The sequence below is a fragment of the Periplaneta americana genome, chromosome 6, assembly GCF_040183065.1.
Source record: "Periplaneta americana isolate PAMFEO1 chromosome 6, P.americana_PAMFEO1_priV1, whole genome shotgun sequence".
NCBI lineage: Eukaryota > Metazoa > Arthropoda > Insecta > Blattodea > Blattidae > Periplaneta > Periplaneta americana.
The window spans coordinates 151,568,508-151,592,789 of record NC_091122.1 but is presented as its reverse complement, the minus strand read 5'-3'; the positions used below and the strand labels follow the sequence as shown (position 1 = coordinate 151,592,789).

General features: G+C 35.4%; 1 protein-coding gene across 3 annotated transcripts in view; it reads left to right on the top strand.

The window, feature by feature from the left end:
* Positions 1 to 24,282, top strand: part of LOC138701932 (IDLSRF-like peptide) — a 445,082-nt gene that overhangs the window by 285,979 nt on the left and 134,821 nt on the right. The window lies entirely within an intron of this gene.

Here is a 24,282-nt window from a genome sequence, read left to right as displayed (position 1 = left end):
CCTGGGCGCAAACTTCTGTGTTTATGTTACGGTTATGTTTAATTTTCATTGTAAATTGGCCTTTAGGTTTGTAGCAGCGAATTCAGTGATGAATATATTATTATTTCTGTGGTGTTCGGGTAAAGGGATATAAGTCATTTTTTTGTCCAGGTGGAATTTTGTTCCCCAGATGAACACATACGTTGAATTATACAAGTGGGTGTGCAAAAATCAAAGAATACAAGCACTTGATGTGTATTGTGTGTGTAGAAAATTATTTGTAATAAGGGTTCCAAGTTTAATTTTCATTTATCTCCGAACTCATTTTTATGACTTATCTCCCTTTACCCAAACACCACAGATTTATAAACATTTAAAAAGAGACTTTCATCAGAAATCCATGGGCACAGAGAATGGACAGAAGCTTGTTGAAAATGCTAAAGTTCAGTGATAAATATGTAGGAAGCTCTAAAAATGTATACTGTATGTTAAATGATGGGTTTGGAGCAGTAATATGCTAAGAAACAAAGTAAATATGAATTTAAGTATAAATAAATGTTGTCATTGTTATCAATTAATAAACATTGAAATTTAAATATTTTGTCATCTGTCATATCAGACAGAGCTATTAAGTCATTAAGTTAATAATTTAGCGTAACATATTATTGCCACAAGCCCTTCAGAAAGATTCCAGAGAAACGTGATGTAACTTACAACCAGATAAATATTGTTTGCACTTGGATAGCTGTATCTATATTCTGGCTTTTATTGAAATTGCAATTTTGAGATTGATATTACTTTCTTCAGCTGCGGGGTAAACTTTTATTTTTATACACCTTGATTACACAACTTTTAACATTATATCACTTCGGAATATGTATGGTAAGACTTTCCTGTGTTAAATTTCAACGTACCTCGTTTACATGTTTCGACCTATTTATGGGTCATCTTCAGAACTGGTCGTTGTTGGTCTTGCCGCAACTTGTTCTGTTTCCTGTGAGGATGTGTTCCTGTGATATAGTGTAGAGTCAAAGAGTGTGTGTGTTTTGAAGTTGAGTTGTGTGTTGAGAATTTCATTGGGGTGTGTTTTTGTGTGTCTGTATATTTCATATTGTTCTAATGTGTTTAGTTTCTGGCTTTTTGGTTGGATGTGTAGTATTTCCATGTCTGTGTTGATGTCTCTGTGGGTGTGGTTAGCATTTGTGATGTATTCTGCATATGTGGAGGTGTTTTGTAATTTTGTTATGGCTGTGATGTGTTCTTTGTAACGTGTTTGAAACGATCTGCCTGTCTGTCCTATGTAGAAGTTGTTGCAGGTGTTACATTTGAGTTTGTTTTTTTTATTACTATTATTATTTTTTGTATAGTCATGAAAATGTCAACTCTGCCCAAATTCATATCACATTTTCTTTAAGAGAAAACATAAGTACTATAGTGAAAAAGGATGTCCCTCCTTGGTAGATCTAAAATCTGGCAACCCTGAATGTAAGTAATATGAAAACAGTCATCGACAGCGATAGATTTAACTTCACATCTCCTTACTCTGGCTTCGAACACCTCAAGTTTCCTATCTCAAAATGTTTCGTAGATCATTTCCTATTTGCTGTATAATTTTTTCACGCTTTTATTGAATCACCCTATATCTAATAATTTTTATAATGAATATTACCGGATTAGTAAAAAGGGCTTCTGAAATAATTTTAGAACGCGAATGAAGCGACATTGTTCTCACAATAATTACAGCTCAGGCGTTGTGCATTCTAAGACAGGCCCCATCCCTTCGTGCCGGTATTGAACCAGTACTCATCACCAAAAGGTCAAGTGACGCTCAGAAGCCAACGTCAATTTGCCGCCAAACCGACAGCACTTCTCTCTCATCTCGTCACAGTTGCTCTAGAAATTACACAGCTCTGCACTTAAGTTGCACGGGGACACAGACTGTGGCGACATATAGTACGAACAGCTGTTTTAAGATAGTGTGGTGAGAGGCACAACTTCCTTGCATTTCCTTAAAATTATTCCATACAAAACCCTTTTCTTCTCTCTCACATTCTTATGGCTTTAAATCTGAGACTTGATGGGCAAACTATGTACAGGTTGCATCACGCGAGATACTCATGACTCATGAAATAACATAGCCTCTTTTATTTTCTTACTCTGCATCATCATCATCATCATCATTAAGGAGCGGATTCCTATGTAATTAAATATTCTTTTTGCGTGTTATAAAACACAATTAACAAAGTTAAAAATTCCGAACATGAAGTTTCAAATTTAAAACCCAAATTTTATTTCACATAAAAACACACATTTTCACAAAAAAAATATGTAAATACATATTTTTAGGAAATCTATTATAAACACATAAATCTTGGAGTTTTTTTACTTCAATATTTTTTATAAGAAATTTTAAATATTTTAAAACTAAATCAATTATATCACTCAGAAGTACGTTATCTTTTTTAAGAATTCTTGGTTGCTTCCTGTTTCTAAGCGCTGTGTGGTGTATCCGTTATCCATTTTTGTAATAGTATCGCCTCAAGTTCTGAGAACTGCTAGGCAGCATATCAGTGTTATTATTAGAGAATAAATTAACATGGACAAAGAGGAGAGATCTTGCAACACATAACTAGGAATGTTTATTGTTGCTGAAGATGATTTCATCCCATCCTTTGTTTGTGAAACACAACAGATAAGAGCTCGGGTATGAACATTATTTAATTCAAACAAATCTCTCGTCTCTCACCCATGTCTATCAAGTAAGGCAATATATATTATCCTGTTGTGATTCCCTGTTATTGGGCTTAATCAATCGATATCCTTCAAGATATACTGAAAGATGGTTGTTTAAAAAACGATTTGGCTTTCCTATTATAAAATCTAAGCTTTTTGTGTGACACCATAAAAAAACTCGAAACATCCAAAAACCTGTTGTCTGAAACAGGGAGTTGCGTGCCGTGGAAATTAAACTAGACTCGCTACCAGGTTCAGAAGAACAATTACTAAGGGACAAATTCCAGAATGTGTTTGGGGAAAAACAGTGCATATAAAAAATTATGTAAAGTTGCTCAAGTAGTCTATTGGAGGGTGTAGCTGTAGGTGAAATTAACGGTGTTTGTGTTTGTGACATTCCTCTCTCTTTAAATATGCACGTCTGACGTCCTGTGATGTGGAAAGATCGTTTTCACAGTATAAGTCGTCATTCAGAGATAATCGGCATGCATTTGAGATGGAAAATAAATTTGGAGATGACCTTTGTTGTTCACTGCAATTCTCGGCCAACTACTAGCATAAAGTGTGGTTGGTGCGTACCTAGTAACATTTTTTTTAAGTAAGTAAGTAAGGTATATTTGACATATTAAAAAAATATTTTTTTTTTATTTTTAGCAAATATTTTCGTACTTTTTAGCACATAAAAATAAATATATTTCAATTTTTAGCATATAAAAATCCGCTCCCTAATCATCATCATTATCATCATCATAATCATCATCATCGTCAACCACAGGGATTAGGCCTATTGACCTGTTCCGTCTTCAAAGTTTATGTCGTCTATCCATTTTGTTCTTGGTCTACCAACATGTCTGTGTCCTCTTGGTTCATAGTTAAGTATTACTTTAGGTCAGGGGTTCCAAACCGGTGTATCGCGCAGCTCCATGGATGGGGTCGTGTAATTTTGGAATTGAAAAATAAATTTTATGCCATCCAAAAAATCTCTTTAAAACGTATTTTTTATTTGCAACGAAGTCTTCGATATGCTACATTTTATTTTCAGACAGACTTTACCAATAAACGTGAACACCTGCAACAATGCTCGGTTCAGTTTTTCAACCATAAGGACAATTATAGAGAAACTCTGTGCAACCCACCAAGCGCAGACGTCACATTAATTTAAGTAGGCGAGTTTTCAAAAACGAAAATAAAAATCTTTTATCCAATATCCAGTATAGATAGGTTGGGATATTTTACACATATCTTTGTTTTTTTCTAATGTCACTCAAGTTGCTGCTTTTTCTTTTAGAATTTTCTATTACGTATTAAATCAACCTAACTACAACACTGGATGTCCGACACTACATAGAAGTTATCAGTACTTGTTTCTGGCGGAACGTGCTGGAACGGCGTTCCGGCATCTTTTTGTTGCATTTTTAATTTTGGAACCGAAATATGTGAATAACGATGTTTTTAAAATAATTTTTCTTTGAATTCCGCTTAGATCTTGAAAATCTTAGTTGGACGAAAAGGAGGTCAACAACGACAAAATTCCCGTGCAATGAATAGTAAGCATCTGCTCGCCCGTATAAAATATTCTACACATCTTTTTTGTCTAGAAAAAAAGTACTGATTCTTGTTATATTATTATTATTATTATTATTATTATTAATATGCTTATTATATTATTATGCTTATTATTATGGTCATTGTTATTATTATTATTATCTCAAATATTTAGTAGTAAACAAATCCTCTCAATAATATAAGCTATAAATAATAGGTACATCTACGAATTAAATTTCATCGTTTGCAGTACACAAGTTAGCCGTACTAATGGTTCTCAATTGCTCAACTTGTTGAACATGTTCTTCGCTCAGGTATTTTCGAACCCATAGCGTGTCCGTATTATACCCGCGTTCTTCCCGTCCATTACGAACTTCCATCTATCATGCCGTTGTCTGCTGATGACAGCTCTAACAGACGGTGTCACGGTGTTAAATGGAGGTTATCACCTCGCCTTAGCTAAGCCGACATAGCTCGAATCGTTCTTATGAAACATCGATTAATCTACAGTAAGACAGCGCGTACAACTGACAGCATAGTTCGCCGTGATCGGTCGGCAACTTATCCTACAGGTCTGTGCGGCGGGAAACATATTCTATAAATAAGCGTAGTTCGGTGTCGTATGTAGTTCCTGGGGTAGCTCAGTTGGAAGAGCATTCATGCTCTAAGCGAAGGGTCCCGGGATCGATGCCCGGTCCCGGAACAATTTTTCCTCGAAATTATTCAAACCTGCTTTACAGGGAGCTACTACCTGAAAGCCAGATTTGCATAGTAAAATAATTCACTTCCTGTATTACAGAAGAAGCGACTAATAGATTGCATAATGCAGCGGATTTCTGAATCAATCTGACATTGTGGCTATGTGAACAAAGTAAATATGAATTTAAGTATAAATAAATTTTGTCATTTTTATCAATTAATAAACATTTAAATGTAAATATTTTGTCATCTGTCATATCAGACAGAGCTATTATTAAGGCATTTAAGTTAATAATTTAGCGTAACACATTATTGCCACAAGCCCTTCAGAAAGACGCCAGAGAAACGTGATGTAACTTACAGCCAGATAAATATTGTTTGTACTTGGATAGCTGTAGTCTTTTATTCAAATTGCAGTTTTGACTTTCATATTACTTTTTTCAGCTGCTGGGTAATCTTTTATTTTTATTTATTTATTTATTTTGTATAGTCATGAAAATGTCAATTCTGCCCAAATTCATATCACACTTTAAGACAAAACGTAAGTACTATAGTTCAATTCAATGGTTCAATTCCCGTAGTGGGCAATGGAAGAGATTTATCTTCCGTCCACTTTGTTCCTTGTCATATGCGATGTTGTTTTGTGTTAGCGGTGGCCTGTACCCTGTTTACCACACGATCAGGGAGACCCGCAATGTGTGCTTGTCAAGCATTGGTCCATATCTATACCTATAACCTCCCCGAAATGGCATGGAGGAACATTGATTCTCCATACATTCCTTTGCATGAACCTACCTAAAGGTACGCTCACACGTCGCTACTTTTGCAGCGCTGCAGTACAAAAAACTGCGCAACTCTCGTACTGCGACATGAGAACAACGTTGCAACCCGAAAAGTAGCGGCTGCCGAACCTGCTGCTCGCTACTTTTCCATGCTGCGCGCAGCTTAAAAGTAGCGACGTGTGAACAGGGTTCTCAGGGTTGCAGCCGCAGAATTTTTGATATCGGTTTTGTTGAAACTTTTGCTGCGGTTGCGACCAGTGTTGCCACCCAAATGTGCCAATGATACTTTTATTGTTTGGATATATTTTAATGTTAAATGTGATGAAAATAAATTATTTGTACCAGTTATTAAATACACAACACAGTCTGAGCATATTTGCTGACGATATAATTCACTTTTTAAATTTTCTGTAGCGTAGTTTCAAACAGGAGGGTTGCCAACATTGATTACGTGAATATGCTGTTGGTTATCATTTAAGTATATAGGCATTTTTAAAAGCTTTATAGTAAAAATAATGCCAATTTCTTAATACTAGTTAGGACAGAGAAGAAAATAATAGATAAGTAAGCTTTCGCATGAGTTTATTAATAATGCGAACATAACCACAAAATGTATATTGAGAAGTCAACACGGAGATGGAAACCTGCAGCATGACTGCGGCTGCAAAAGTAGCGCCTTGTGTGTGAACAGACTCGCAACCTCCAGTTGCAACTTTTGCAGCACTCGGGTTGCGCAGCACGAAAAGTAGCGTGCAGCGCGCTACTTTTCGCTTACGTGTGAACACGACACACAACTTTTGCAGCTGCAGTACAAAAGTTGCGCTGCAAAAATAGCGACGTGTGACCGTACCTTAAGATATTCAGGAACTCTGATTTTTCCTCTGATGTCAGAGGGATTTTTTTTATCTATCACAGAGTCTGAACCTTCAAAACCTAACTCTTTAATGCATATCTGCATATACTTTGGTCTTGTTTGAGGTTTCGAATGGTAGAAATATATGCATTTTCAGACTTCTCTAGAATGTGTACCTTTCCAAAAACATTCCTTCTACCCTGATGTTAATTACTAGTAAGCTAATTCTGTACAAATTCATATTCCGACAGTGTCACACTACACTTGACTTCCTATTACAGACAAATGCATTTACCTCAAAGAGTTTAGTTGAATTTGCTGGACTTTACATTCTCTAATGGACCAGTTCATTTTCAACCCTTATATAATCAAAACGCAATTTCTAAAGTAAATTTCATTTACGTGGTAATTACCTCAAAAGTAGAAAGCTTTATTAATGGGATTAAAATGGTGGCATTCATAGCGTAAAGTGATTTGGTTCTGCAATCCCGCCACCTAGGTGACTGTGCAACTCGTTGAGTTCAGGACAAGTGATAACTGAAAATTAGATGACGAACGGCTTTGAAGTCATAAAATTGCATCAGCTCTTTTTTTCGGAAAATATAAATTGCAATTCTAAAGTGAAAAAATATGTTACGTGTAACTGAATATTCACTCTGACACTTTCACAGTAATGTCATCTGCTGAAACGTGAAACTTACTGCCCTTTCCCCGACACGGACCCCCATTATTTAGGTAATGGATCGACTCAATATGAGTGACCTACTTTATAGTCGTTATCACGATATGGGGGCCGTAATGATGGAGATCCTGTTAGCAACTTCTTATACAATAAATTGTTTTCACAGCGGGTAGCCGCTTTATGCATGTATACAACACAAGTTAATGTTATACCAGGAGGAAAATTTATAATGGCGTATTGTATTCGAGAACTCAGGCTCATAAAGTTTTCTCTAACGCGTATATTATTACTATTAGGCAATAACCTACTTAGACTTCATTATGTTGCACTACGAAAATAAAAAAGCAACTCTAACGCGCTTGAAGCCAATGGTTAATGAAAAGAAGTTCCTCAAACGTAACCAGTAGAGATAAACAAAAGTAACTGCCGCTCTCGCTCGCTGTGTTCGCTGCATTTGTCTTTCGAGTCTCGTCTAGTAACTCTCGTGCGTTTCGAGTCTTGTTCATCATCATTCTCGAAATAGCTTTGGTCGGCGCGGAAAGATTTCGTAACTTTGAATAACATACATAATTGAAATAAACAACATTACAGATGCAAATCAGGCATCTGTTACAGGGAGTTATACCTGAAAGCTTGATTTGCATAATACACGTCACTGTTCGTTAACAGAAAACCACAATTTAAGTCACACAGAATTAGTGTGCACTCAGTGTTTGTTGCTTGACGTTTGTCAGCCCACTTTGAGGCCTGTGGATATAGAGGGTAAAATTGGACCGGTGTTTGGTAGAGTTCCCGGATAGAGCGTTGGTACGTTTAACCAAAGGTCTCGGGTTCGATGCCCGGCCCGGCCCGGGAACAATTTTTCCCTTGAAACTATTCAATATTACATATGTTTAATTGATATAAAAAAGGCAAAACAAAACAGTATCATAGTTATCAAAATGTTTTTGGTTTATTATCAGATATTACATATGGTTATATAAATAGAAAAAAAAGTCTCAAATAAATTTGCATTACTAAGAAATATAAAACATAACGTTAAAAAAAAACGTTAATATATATATATATTTTTTTTTACTTGAGATTGTGCACTTGATCTCAAACATACAAAAAAATCCTAGTCTTTTAATAAGGACCTAGTAATTAAATAAAGATTGGAGAATGGATTATTATACTCTGAAAAGTAGAGATGATGTTTCAAATAGGCTACTTGATTGTTTATACATATAAAACAGTTGCCAAAAACAGATAAAAGTTTAGTCTGTTATAAACAACTGTGACGATTCAAGGCTGCTTTACGTTCGAGAGTTGATCATTCCCATGTCTTGAACGTTCGCTTGATTCACCCACAAGCAAACAACAACGTAGGCAATGCTGTCGTGCGGGTTTTCGGCCTTGCGGGCGCTGTTAGTATTGTTTTCTCGATCGTTGTTCAAGTCTAGTAACCAGATATGGATTTGTAACGTTTCAGGCCTTCGTTTTCTTTTTTATTTTATTTTAGTAGGTTGTTTCACGACGCTTTATCAACATATTAGGTTATTTAGCGTCTGAATGAGATGAAGGTGATAATGCCAGTGAAGTGAGTCCGGAGTCCAACACCGAAAGTTACGCAGCATTTGCTCAAATTGGGTTGAGGAAAAACCCCGGAAAAAACCTCAACCAGTAACTTGTCCCGACTGGGAATCGAACCCGAGCTATCTGGTTTCGCGGCTAGACGCGCTAACCGTTACTCCACAGGTGTGGACCTTCAGGCCTTCTTTCATTCTCTATAGGCTAACTAAATTAACATAGCTGTGAAAAACTGAAAAATTAGTGAATGTAAAAGTGTTGTTGTTACTCAGGAAGTTGCTATATACAGGATCTTTCAATTTATAAATATAAACTGAATTTGTGGGTATAGGACATTTAAATAAGGCCAGAGAGCGTGTGTGTCCATTGCATAGATATTTAATATCGTTTAATATATTTCAGTAAATGTTTCATCTTAGCTTGAATGGTTTCCCCATTGCATATCTGGACAAAGTGTGGTGACTCCTGAAAATAAAGGAGCTCACTCCTGATTTATTATTATTATTATTATTATTATTATTATTATTATTGTTATTATTTAGTTTCGTCTATCCCTATTAAAAATTATCTTAGCCTTTAAATATATACGTACTTCGTTATTGTTGTTATTAAATCCAAGTGGTAGTCCTATTTTTCACCTACTTATACACACAGGTACACGAATAAACAGATGTAGAAACACAGTACCGGTGCTTGCAGGAAGACCGTTTGGTTCACTGAAGTGTGAACTGTTGACCTGCAACTTGCTCTCCGTATTAAGGTAGTAAGATCGATGTGCACCTAACTGTATTCAAAGTAACCAAACGCACGACTCTCATGACAAGATAGACATCAGCACGTTTCCTCATTACAACCGTACACACTGAATAGCCCTGCCATATCTCTAATTCACTGACAACCATTGACACGTTATCAGAGTTAGTTGACATTACTAACAAGAGTTTTTGTTGAGTCAACCGTCCGAAGACAGGTTTGAACCTCATAAGTGACACCAATAAGGCATTATATAAGCAATACATTCCACTAATTATACTTCAGATGTAGACAAACAAATTGTTGTCCCTCTGACACATACCGTCAAGTGAGATGTACTGCCTGATAATAGATGTACATAACTGCCAGAACCTCAATTAGAAGTAATCAACAGGAGTGAAACACACAAAACATTTCAAAGATTCCTGTACAAAAAATCCAGAGAATTGAGGTCGGGACACCTGGGAGGCCATGGTGCTGATAAACCCCAGAAGATATTTGTTGTGGAAGGTTGTATGTAAGAAGTAAGAACTCTCGGGCATTCAAATAAAAATGAACCGGTGCTCCGTCATGCATATACGCCTACTACTGCAGCTACCTTCTCTAAGAGACACAGAATCCAAATGTCGTGTAGTTCATGTTGTAAAAAAAAATGGAAGATAAGAAATGACGTACGAAAGTTGTAACGACTACTAATCTGTGAGGTGTATCACAGTAGTTAACCGGGCATATGTTAATTAAGATCTTTTCCCTTGAGTCACTGTCCTCTAATCATCCCTGCAGTTTATACCTATAATTTTGAAACACCCGGTATAAGTACTATAACTTGACTAAAGACTATAATCTATTTCAAAGCAGCTTTGAAGTTTTCTTTTTTCGACGACTCCTCCGGAATTCAATTAAATATACGGAACTCCACAGTCTTACGATAAATTCTCTGGAGGAGACATCTTTATTGTTAATCCAGACTTTGAACTTTCAAACACATGTTTGCTTTCATACTAGAGAACTTAGTAAGGATATAAGGATTATATTCGGTTTGAAGTCCGCCCAATCAAGGATACAGTTTCTCTACGTTACCATTGGCTTTACTAGCATTCCAAAAATAGCTGTATTGAGGTCTTACTCCTGATTGGGTTTTGATCTCGTGAAATTAGTAAGTAACAGGGGATTCACAGAATCCAGATGATTACGAGAATACATCCTTGTCTTATTGTTTTCCATTTCTTCATCACTATTTCACATTTTGAGATATTAATTTTATTTTATTACTGACAATATTATACAGGGTGTCTCAGGAGGAATGTAAAATACTTCAGCATAATGTAATTTGGGTTAACCTACATCGATTTAATCTGATATACCTATCTCCGAAGTTTAACGATTGGGGAAGTTATTGATGGGCGAAATGTTAAATGGAGGGAGGCATTACAAACGTGTTTAAACATTTTAGAACATTTTTATATGTTGCATTACTGAAAATGCTGCATCATGCGCTGTTCAAACAAATTTATTTCATAAACTCAATAAGAAAATAAAATAATTACACAGTTCTCATGGATTCCGTGAATTGTACCTTAGCTACAGGATTCGCCATACACGAGAACTAGACATTTCAGTACGTGAAGCTATTCTACGAGTAGACTCCATTGTACCATTTGCAGTACGTTTTAAACTAAATTCATATCTGGTACCAATTCCCTCAATGAAACACTTGGTGGCTTGCGAGTTTCAGATAAACATACGGCTAGATGGAACCTTTCGATTCGCAAAATGCCGTCACTGTTCAATGATAATCAATGAACAAAATCCATAAATAAAAAGCATATCCGCATATGAATAGCATTGCAAGACTCAAACACAAAACAGCACTACAGTATTGCAATAATAACATACTCAACAATAATACTGTCTACTGAAGAATTAAAAGCAATGTAAACACTGTAGCAACAGAAATAGACACAACTCAAGTTCACTGTCAAGTGAACGTGTAATCAGTTGTGAGGCGTTTTGGTACCCAGATGGTGCCCTGTGCAAAAGATCTGACATAACACAAGTATAGTACACGGAACCGCAAGATGTTTCAATTTTCCTTCCGTTAATTTTTCCCAATAGTCAAACATTTCTTCTTAGACACTCTGTGTACAATTTTGGCAGTTTAAGACTATGCAGTCCACACTTGTGCAGTAACGGTTAGCGCGTCTAGCTAGGAAACCAGGTGATCCGGGTTCGAATCCTGGTCGGGGCAAGTTACCTGGTTGAGGTTTTTTCCGGGGTTTTCCCTCGACCCAATTTGAGCAAATGCTAGGTAACTTTCGGTGCTGGACCCCTGATCCATTTCACCGGCATTATCACCTTCATCTCATTCAGACGCTAAATAACCTAAGATGTTGATACAGCGTCGTAAAATAGCCTACTTAAAAGCAGACTGTGCAAAATGGAAATGACAATTTTTGTCTTTAATAATGGTTATTACAATGTGCTGTTAAGACCAAACTGAGTTTTGTGTCAACTGTCCTTGTTATAGGTCCAAACGAGTTACTATTCTGGTTTAATCATCTTCATTCAAGGGTTTCTGTTGTGACTACAGTCCATCGCTTCCTAAGTTTGCCTGTATTTCGTCTTTCTCTTGATTTATATTGTATTGTCTGTATCTTTCTTCAATCATTCTCCCTATATGATATTTCTAGTTTCGTTGATATATTTCTACTTCATCTATTACTGCAAATATTTTAAATTATTGTTTAATTTCTACGTTTCAAATTCTGTCTTCACTTCTTTTATTATGGAGGAGAGCCCGAAGGTGTTGCACGGCAGTCTGAGGCTTATACACTCTTATCTCCTGACTATAAGTATTGTGATTCACTATTTGACGCCATCTATCAATTCAGCTACATATTACCCTGTTCCGATGGAGTCCACTACGAGAGCGCCTTCATACCCCTGGGACTTCTGCAGCTTTCTCAAATCGATGCCATTTCTATTCAAGTCACGGTATTACATCCTGCTGCATCCTTTATTGATCTGAAGACCCGTTCGTGTAGGTATAGTGATTCATTGTTTGGTACCATCTATCGATTCAGCTGCATATCTCCCAGTTCCGACTGAATCCGCTACGAAAGCCCCTGTGCGACTTCTGCAACTTCTTCGGATCAAAGTCATCTCTATAAAAGTCGCGATATTATATCATGCTGCATCCTATATTGACCTGAAGACCATGTTCCTGTAAGTATCGTGATTCACTATTTGATGTCATATATCGACTCAGCTTCGACCCAGTTTCAATGGAGTCCGCTACGGAAATTCCACCGTCTCCCTTCTCTCTGTAACTTCCTTGACATCTTCAGATCGATGCTCTATCTGTATCAAGTCATGACTCTACATCCTGCTGCATCCTATATCTATCTGAAATTATTGAAAGATGACAGATGGAGTTGAATTTAAAGAAGACGAAATGATTTCGAGGTCCAACGCCAAAAGTTAGAGACTCCCCAACATTTCTGCTTCAGCTGTTTGAGGAAAAAGAAACCAGAGAAAACCCCAAACCAGATAATTTGTCCCAATAGTATTTACAAAGTCAGACATGCTAACCGCTACTATAGCTTCTTGGTCCAAAAGGATGATGAATAGTACAACTTGGTCCAAAAATATGCTCCTAGAGCAATACAGAACAAATATTGATAACAGAAATATCCATGCCATGGTCGGATTTTGAAGCTACGACCTCTACTTCCGTATAATTTCAAAGTTTTAACTTACAAGCAAACATTCTGATGGAGGCAGATAAAAAAAGTTAATGTACTTTCTTTCACCATGTTAATGGTGTCAAAAGAAGTGCTTATACAAATTTTGGCCACTCGACCGAAATTACGAGGGCCGTAAAATATAAGTTCGCCAGGGACCGTTAACAGAAAGAAAACACATTTTATTGGAATAGGCACAGAAATTCTTCAGCTATTTTTCAACATATTGCCCACCAGAATTGAGACATTTGTCATATTATGAGATCGACAGAGAGGTGCAGACGGCTGTTAAACGCTGGTTCCGATCTCAGACGGCTGACTTCTACGACACAAGGATATAAAAATTATTGATCCCATAATATGACAAATATCTGAAATTCCAGTGGGGAATATGTTGACAAATAGCGCAACAATTGCTGTATTTGTTTCAATAGATCTTTCCATGCAATTGTGCTTTTTGCTGTAAACAACCTCAGTGAAAACCACTTTCTGGACGGTCTCGTAATTGCGGTCGAGTGGCCAAAATTTGTATAAGGACTTCTTTTGACATTATTAACATAATGGAAGGAAAAAATTCAACTTTTTCATCTGCCCCCATCAGAATGTTTGCTTGTTAGTCTATGCATATACCATGACCTGTTAACAATTTATTACAGCGCTATAAAACCTGTTTGATGAAAACTATTGAGCTATTATGGTAAAACTGCAAAACTATTGATCACTAGAATTGAAGCTGGTTATCAGAAGCTTTATGGCTCGTACGTCGTTCATTGAGGGCAGAGCAAAATGCCTACTGCTATATTTACGCCGTATTAAGCATCATTGAATTAGAGTTGAGAATTACGTTGCATTTCAAAGCTAGCCAGGGACGCTTTCAAAATCACATTACCTTCAACTAACCAGTGGAGGCCTCAGGGGAGCCTTTCAACTAAAATTGTCAATGCACAATGTCCATTCACTGCTACGTGAACCTCAATGAATATTTCAATTTAACTTCTATTACGTCATTATCATGCGTGTATACAATCCAATAATTTACGGTCTGCATTCAACTAGCTACTTTGTAATAACTGAGTTAAAAATGAATATTTCTCATTTTAGTCTGGATTTCTAATTTCCTGCAGTTAGCTTTTAATTGCGCTGGTTTCAAATTATGTTCACGTCTATTTTATTTTAGTATGCTGCGACGAATTTAGTCGAATTTGAGTAACATAAACAGTAACACGGATGTTACTCTTTGTTACATAACACGAATAAGAAAAGCAATATTTCGAGAGTAACGAGATAGCAACAAAATTGATTCGAACCTAAGAATCCGGAGCTTGCTCATTACTATTACATAGTCTAATTTTACAGCAAATTAACTCGACGATCCTCTTTCTTCGCAAACGGATCAATTAGGTCACAACATACTGAACAATTGCTACTAGAAGACGCTAGAAACAAATCTCCATTTGTTTATAAACTCTCGATATATTTAAAATAATGTATAAATAAATATATCTTGTAACACAAAAGAAGAAATATAACAGGAATACCCGCAAACAAGGGAAAACTCTAACAACATAAAATAAAACTTTTACGCAGGGAGAGAAAACTAACAACACGTGACTTAATTTTCTAAAACCAAGAAGGGAGAAAGTGAGAGAGCTTCCCAATACAGCCGAAACCAGCTGTTAAGCAGTACAGTTGTAAGCGGTGGGTAGGACTTCTCCAAATTCGGCTCCCCTCGCGCGTTCTAGTCAAGTTTAAACACTCCTCTAACCAGCTATCTTATTGGTTGAACTGCTGTTGTCATGGTTACCGGGGAGCAGAATGATGTAGCTGTCTCCTATCTCCCGTTCTCGCATTGACACTGCAGGCTGCTAGATGTCGACTATGCAGGTAAAAACGCTGTTATTTTTCAGTACGAGAGAGAAAACTAACAACACGTGACTTAATTTTCTAAAACCAAGAAGAGAGAAAGTGAGAGAGCTTCCCAATACAGCCGAAACCAGCTGTTAAGCAGTACAGTTGTAAGCGGTGGGCGGGACTTCTCCAAATTCGGCTCCCCTCGCGCGTTCTAGTCAAGTTTAAACACTCTTCTAACCAGATATCTTATTGGTTGAACTGCTGTTGTCATGGTTACCGGGGAGCAGAATGATGTAGCTGCCTCCTATGTCCCGTTCTCGCATTGACCCTGCAGGCTGATAGATGTCGACTATACAGGTAACAACGCTGTTATTTTTCAGTATGAATTATTTGTACTATCTACAGTATAATTAGCAGCGTGCATTACCAACTGAATGTGCTCGACTTTATGTAACTTACATATTAGTCGTAGTGAATAGTAAAATTAATATAAAAGTAAAAATGTTCGTCATTTACTTTAACTTGTTTGTGATCTTAACTCAGATGAAATTATTACTACCATATTGTGTTCTGGTAAAATATTAAGGGAGGCACGGCCTCCCTTGCCTCCCCTGAAAATCCACCACTGCTTTTAAAAGGGGTAAAATTAAGGAAATGGCTATTCAATCATTGGTCGGTGGTCGGGGAGAGAGGTGGTCTCTGAAAAGGGGTGTGATTTACATTGGTTTTATGGATTTTTAATTCGGTTCTTTAAAAAAATCGGTCTCTAGGAGGTGTGATCTCTCATTAGGGGTGATCTTTCAGACAGGTTTTACTGCATCTATTATCTTTATTGGACTATAGTCACGAGGGTCATAATAGCGACAGGTTTTAAACTTTATTACCTTTTTGTGTTAGTAGTAAAACCCACAACATTAAAAATATCAGATTTAACTAAATTCTTTCGACGCACCTGCTAGCATTTTCAATGAGTCAATATTCGGAGAGCATAATTCCTTATATACAGAATATATAGAAACAACTCCGACAACTCTTAGTATGCTAGGCGGGACGGTAAATTGATAATTTTTGAAGAGTGAACCCATGTCCGGAAATTAATGATTTTGGCGCTGGGGAGCGTCGAAGTTTCATTGGATTTCTTTTTGGTGTCCTAATTACGTAGTTATGCAACCCATCAGCCATCATCGTAAGGTGGATGGACGAACTGCGTCTTCTTTCCTACGCATGCGCTACATTGGTAGAGAGGGACCTGTGACATGGTCACCACGGTCACCTGATCTTACACCTCTTGATTATTTTCTGTGGGATACTATGATACTATGGTGTGTCGTGAAATCTGGAATTCAACAAGGATCAGTTCTCGGACCTTTACTCTTCATGATCTATATTAATGACGTGACTAATATGTTAAAACACTGCAGATACCATATGTATGCTGACGACTTGCAAATTTATTTGAATTTCCACCCTGACGAGACTAGTGACTCAGTAAACAAAATAAACGAAGACTTCAATTCGATTTCACTGTGGGCACACAAATTTGGATTAAGGTTAAATCCAGAGAAATCGCAAGCAATCGTAATGGGACATAATCGTCTACGAAGCACTCTTGATAGTAGTACTATACCACATATAATATTGAATGGGATTATTGTTAAATACAGTGAAACAGTTAAAAATCTTGGCATTTTTATGGATAGCGATCTAAATTGGAACACTCAAGTAACACACATTTGCAAAAAAATATTTTCTCAACTTCACTCCTTGTTCCATATGAAAGAATTTCTACCACTTAATCTAAAAAATAATCTTATTCAGACGCTTGTAATGCCCCATTTTGATTATTGCGATTCCTTGCTAACTAATGTAAGTACACTCTTAGCTGAGAGACTACAACGTGTTCATAATGTGTGCGTACGATTCATCTGCAATACTCGTAAATTTGACCAGTTACTTTCATGGGTGCGTCTGAAGGAACGAAGAATAATACATTCACTGTCTCTTCTGTTTAGAATCATGCATACTTCTACTCCGAATTATCTGTTATCGCGCTTTCAATTTCTTACAACCCTTCGAAACCGACATCAAGCACTTCTTTCTATCCCTTATCATAGAAAGTCTTTATACTCATCTTCCTATACTGTAGAAATACCTCGCCTCTGGAATTCGTTACCTAATGACGTCAGGGACTGCCGAACTTTATCACAATTCAAAATTAAATTGGAAAATTTTGTCTTAGTTAATGTTTTTAGGTATTGCTAGAAGTATTGATTTTTTTCCCTTTTTCTTTTTTAATCTAGATTAAAATTGCAAGTTTCTTGTTTATGTTAGTTAATTAGTTAGGATACAATTAATTATGATAGTTATTCACTCATTTAAAGTTTGTGTGACTGCAACCTTGCAACCTGTATATTTTTGTGTGGTTTTACTTTGTTTATAGTGTTTTTTCTCTCTCTCTTTATTTTTTGTGTAGCTTTATTTTGTATATAGTGTATTTTTTCTGTTTATTTCTATTATTGTATTTGTATTCCTGGTGTTGTGGAAGAGAAGGCCTGATGGCCTTAACTACACCAGAATAAATAAATAAATAAATGAAGACTACGGTTTATGCTACTCCTGTAACATCAGAGGAGACCTTATCGCACGAATCCACGCCGCGACTGAAATACTAAGCACAATGCCCCACTTATTCGACCATGTGCGAGAGTCTCTACACCGCCGATGTACGCTCTGCAATCAAGTCGGAGATCAACATTCTCAACACCTAGTGTTTATAAATTCTTTCAACATATTATACGTTAATATTATTTGTTACTGTTAGGGATCGAACTAGTGCCTTTACTAGTAAATTTAATGGGCAAACACGACTCACGGATTTTGGATGTATGTATAACGCTCGCACGCCAAGGAATTATAAATTCCAGGCTTACCCCACATTCACCAGACTGTAGAACAAAGTGTACCATGGGAAAATGACGTCATTACAAGGAAAATTGATCCTTACATTACATATTCTACTACCTGCTTTGCCGTAGACCTCAATTACATTAATAATAGCACACAAAGGCGGCATCGGGTTAGCTAACTTTGCAACAGGGCACTTTCTAGTTCACTTCATGTAAGGAAAACATTTGTATCAATTCTCGAAGTCTATGCGCTTATTCGTGTAAATTTCTGAAGACATGAAGGAAGAGTAAAGAATTTAATACTGAGAATATAATATTCAAACTTTCTGCAGGCATGAGAGAGTAAAACATTTAATAATGGGATTATAATATTCAGACTTCTACAGACTTGAAAGAGTAAATCATTTAATATAGAAATTATAATATTCAAATCCCTGCAGATATAAAAGGGTAAAACATTTAATACTGAAATTATAATATTCAAACTTCTGCAGACTTCAAAGAGGAAATCATTTAATATAGAAATTATAATATTCAAATCCCTGCAGATATAAAAGAGTAAAACATTTAATACTGAGATTATAATATTCAAACTTCTGCAGACTTCAAAAAGTAAATCATTTAATATAGAAATTATAATATTCAAATATCTGCAGACAGGAAAGAGTGAAACATTTAATACTGGGATTATAATATTCAAACTTCTACAGACTTGAAAGAGTAATTCATTTAATATAGAAATTATAATATTCAAATCTCTGCAGACTTGAATGAGTGAATCATTTAATACAGAAATTATAATATTCAAATCTCTGCAGACTTGAAAGAGTAAATCATTTAATACAGCAATTATAATATTCAAACCTCTGCAGACTTGAAAGAGTAAATCATTTAATACAGAAATTATAATATTCAAATCTCTGCAGACATGAAAGAGTAATTCATTTAACATAGAAATTATAATATTCAAATCTCTGCAGACTTGACAGAGTGAATCATTTAATACAGAAATTATAATATTCAAATCTCTGCAGACATGAAAGAGTGAAACATTTAATACGGGGATTATAATATTCAAACTTCTACGGACTTGAAAGAGTAAATCATTTAATACAGAAATTATTATATTCAAATCTCTGCAGACATGAAAGAGTAATTCATTTAATACAGAAATTATAATATTCAAATCTCTGCAGACATGAAAGAGTGAAACATTTAATACTGGGATTATAATATTCAAACTTCTACAGACTTGAAAGAGTAAATCATTTAATATAGAAATTATAATATTCAAATCTCTGCAGAAATGAAAGAGTGAAACATTTAATACTGGGATTATAATATTAAAACTTCTACAGACTTGAAAGAGTAAATCATTTAATATAGAAATTATAATATTCAAATCTCTGCAGACATGAAAGTGTAAAAACAATTAATGCTGAGTTCATAATATTCAAATTTCTGCAGATTCAAACAGTAAAATATTTAATGCTGAGTTCATAATATTCAAATTTCTGCAGATTCAAACAGTAAAATATTTACTGCTGAGTTCATAATATTCAAATTTCTGCAGACTTGAAACGTTAATATTCATATTTCTGTAGGCATAAAAGAGTAAAATATTTCATACTAAGTTTATTCTATTTAAAATTCTGCAGGCATGAAAGAAGAGTAAAACATTAAATACTGGGAATATAGGGCTAATATTCAAATTTCTGCAGGCATGAAAGAGTAAAATACTTAATACTAAGATTAATATAACATTCAATTTCGGACTGTTTATGAGCGAAAAACATCTATTAAAATGAAAAACTGGACTTTTGAAATCAGTAAGAAGATAACTGAACCAGCTCTGAAATAAGTGGCGATCTGTATGTTACTTATAAGATAATTCAAATCATTCATTCATTCATTCAGTGTTCTTCCCAAGGGCAGGTCTTTCACTGCAGACCTAACGTTCTCCAGTCTTCCTTCTTTCCCACCTTTCTATTACTCTCCGCATACGATTCATATACTTTAATCGTGTTTATCATCTGATATCTTCTTCTGTCCTGTATTTTTCTCCCATTCACCATTCCTTCCCGTCCATTATTCAGTAGGTGGTTTCTTCTTCGCCAGTGACCTAGCCAATTTCTTTTTCTCATCAGTTTTAGTATTACTCTTTCTTCACCTACTCTTACTAACACAGATCAATTTCTAATTCTGTCTACCAACGTGACGGCTGTTTTCTTCTGAACTAATTTCCTTTATATGTATTAATTTCTAATTGCATATGTGTCGTTTATAAATCACTTTGTTTTGTTAATTGAAATAATGTCTATTACGTTAGTATCTAATTAATTCTTAACTTCTCTCAGATATTTGAATAACACTTTGTGAATTTAATAGTTGCATTGTTAGCTATTTTATCTGTTATATTGTTAATGTCACATTTTATTCTTGGTATTCTTTGTTTTGTAAAACTATCCGCATTGGCAGAAAAACTATGAAAATAGAATAGTAAAATAAGAGTGTAACATGTACACAGGACGCATAACAGCAGATGTGATAGAAAGACAGACAAACTCCTAATCTTTCACAACAAAAATAAACAAACATTACATGGAGTAGAGATATTTCACTCTTGTTCTCAAAATGTGGCTCAGTTCTCAATTCTCATAGTTCTACATGTTTATTAGTACCTCAGATGTATACATTCATTCCAAGCAAAGCATAATCTCTGCAGTCTATCCCAGGAGTTGGTGGCAATTGTGTTCCCATAAAGCGTTAGGCACTTGAATATTACAACCACGTATATCTTGGGAGTCTTGTTATCTCTTCAAAATCAAATAATGTACACTGTACTCCTCTGACGTCATTCACATGCTCAAGAGTTTGAAGCGCACTTGTTACCAAAATAAGAGAAACAAGACACGCGAAAACAATGGAAATTGACAATGATGCCAACTTTTTATAACAAACATCACAGTTATTATATTACATCGAATCGGACAGAATACGATTGTATATGCCATCCTACATATAAAATTTGTAACACAGAAATGTCAGCTCTCAGGTGTTCCTTTTTTGTATAAAATGAGGTAAACTTCATTTTTTTCAGGAATAATTCGGGAATCTGAAACTTTTTCAATTAAGTTATGACTAGGGACCGGATTTGCATGTAATTATATATTATGTTCCTTTCAATCTAACAAATCTTTGAAAATCTTGTAATTACCATTAGTATATTAAAATTTGATACTACATATATTTACATATTTACTCCACATTACATATTACTGCTTGGTATGACATAAATCTACATGTTTATGGGTTTTATTCATTTTTGCTTCTCTAAAAGGAAAGAAATAAATTTCTGCTGGGGAAGTTTACAATTTGAAATACATAGATTTAAAAAGTCTTTTTACCTACCTAAGAAAGGATATATTTCGGGACGAAACATAACATCCTTAGTTCCAGAAAGTAATAGAGGCACTCACCTCATACCGCCCACAGTAAATATGAGTGCACAAAGGCAACCTTTCTCATACAACTACATTGTATTGTAAAAATCACACAGAAAGTAGCGTTGCCTTCATGCAGTGGATGGAACGAGGCCGACATGTTTAGTACCGAACTATAATTGTTCTGTTCACGTCTTAACAAGTTGTTCCCATGCAATTTGCAACCTTACCCACCCTCTTCCTAATTCTTCCAAGGAAAACCCGTGTCAAGTCTGACATGAGACTTTCAGGTTATTGCTTGACCTCTTTACTTTAAATTTAATAGACCTACACGGAAATGGAATTTTCCGAGCAATTAGAAAGTATGTTTCTCGGCTGGAATAATCCTACCCTTCTGAATGAGACAGGAATGTCACTTTTCAAACAACAGTTTGTAAAAGCCTATAGTTTGAGGTTTTAGTAGGTACTTGTTTCGTACAGAGAGCAGCTAAAATGCATGTGTCCCACATCTCCCCTTATTTTCTCCTAATCCAGTAAAGCGAAACAGTGCTTGCAGTACTGTTGCGTAATTCATTTCACTCACTTCTCTAGTTTTAGTACCTACAGTATAAAGTGCAAGTGAGTTTATCTAGTGATTTTAATTAGCTAAAATGGCCCCTGTATCTTCAACCCTAACGAGAAAAATAAAATCATGGATTGCGATGGACGAAGCTTTCACTACAGATGGAAAAATAGTAATGTGTCAAGTGTGCGGTAAAAAAGTCGGGTGTATGAAATCACAACTGGAGAGTCTTACCTATCCTATACCTGCCAAATATTGATATAAAATATTATCATGATTTTACATATTTTGGTACATATTCAGCTTATTTTTCTTACATAAATATGTACATATTTCACACCTTGATATTACATAAAAATCCGGCCCCTAGTTATGACTGCTCCGTTACAATGTTTTTATATATTTATAAATTGCATATGCTATTTGGCTATGAAAGCATTAACTGCAATTAATTTCGAGGACATTCATTTGACGGATAAAAATCGCCAGGAGCTATGTAGTTGCCCCAGTCGTAATTTTTCCACCTAGAATATGTCTGAGTTCATAGAAATAGAAATTAAACCACAGTGTTCACTTTTGTGAGATTTTATTAATGATTATCAAGCTTTACATTGACTAAGATGGGTCTACGACAGTGATGTCAAAGCAAGCGCATTTTTCTGACCTTGACGTCGTGCGCGGGCATTAAGCGCTAGGTATGCTAGGAGGAATAAGCAGCCTGCTGGATTAAGAAAACAGTGGTGCACAAACTTCAAAGGGAACGTGAAATTTTATGTCGTTATTTTTATATGGCTTCTTTCTGTTTGTTATTTTCTATATTGTCTGTAAAACAAAAGTACTAACACCTATTTCTTTGCCTAATATTGCAGTTGTGTTTTAAACGTTAATAACATAATAAAGAGTAAAGAAGGCATATTCACACAAATTCTATAATAACTACAACTACACTGTACTAAGTGAATTAAACACATCATTCAAAAAGAAGGTGTGATCCCAAAGAAAGACACTGAATATGACATGGTAAGTTGAAATTGATATTGATGGTATATTTTGCCTAATAAAAGTAATCAAAACAATATTACAGTACAAAGCAAAGTTGTGTAGGTATATGTTTTAACTGTAACTAATATTACATAATAAAACTCTTATCGTATTATGCTTTTAGGTGATATTGGTGCGCAACTTTCTGTTATCAGAATATTAAATTATCTCGAAATCTGCTGAAGCTATAGAGCTGACGTTTTAGCAACATATATGCACATATCTTTTGTTTGTGATGTAACAGTATTTACTTTGTTAATTCATTTCCTTACAAACATATTCCATGCGAATATTTTCAAACATTTTAATGCATTATCTTCAGTAATACGTATTTACGATTTATTAGATTTACGAAAACATTGTTTTAGTACCTGTAAGGCTACTAAACAAACATATCTGAAAATTTCACTTTTCTGTAAAAAAAGTTGAGAAAATATTCCTTTTGAATAAAAAAAGCAAACTTGTGAAAAATTAGCATTAAAATTAAAACTCACATTCTCATAATCCATTTATACCTCTCAGACAAATCTAAAAATTAACATCGATACTGTTTTAATAAGTTCTCTTCCCTTTATCCATTGAATCAGTGCTGGCCATCCCTCTATATATAGCTCGACCAAGCGGCATATACTACCACTTTCGTCTGTCTCTTTCCTTTCCGCTGTAAAGCGCTCAGGCTCTCCTGGGCTCTAAAGCGCGCGCTTGCTCCTGTGGGCATCAGTTGACATCACTCGTATACGATATAATATGATTCGGCATTTCGCTGAAACTAGCTCGCTAAGCGCAACTATTTAAAAATTATTTTTGTTCAGACTTCGCGAAACTTGGTGTAATTCTAGCAGAGCTCGTAATTCTGAATCGAATGATCCGAACTGCAACTCAACAAAATAAAAATATTTTGAAAAAAAAATTATTTGGGGGCCCAAATTTGATAAAAATATACCCAATGCAGAATTGTATTAAAACCGATATATCTAAACAGTTTTTAAAGATAGACTCAAACAGTTTTTTTGCAAAGTATTTGCAAAAGCATGTTTTACAAACTGTCTGTAACAGAATTTTGATATTGGTCCCTACGTGTGTAAAATAAACAATTAAAATTTAATAACAATTTTCTGATTTCCTTTCTTGAAAACAAACA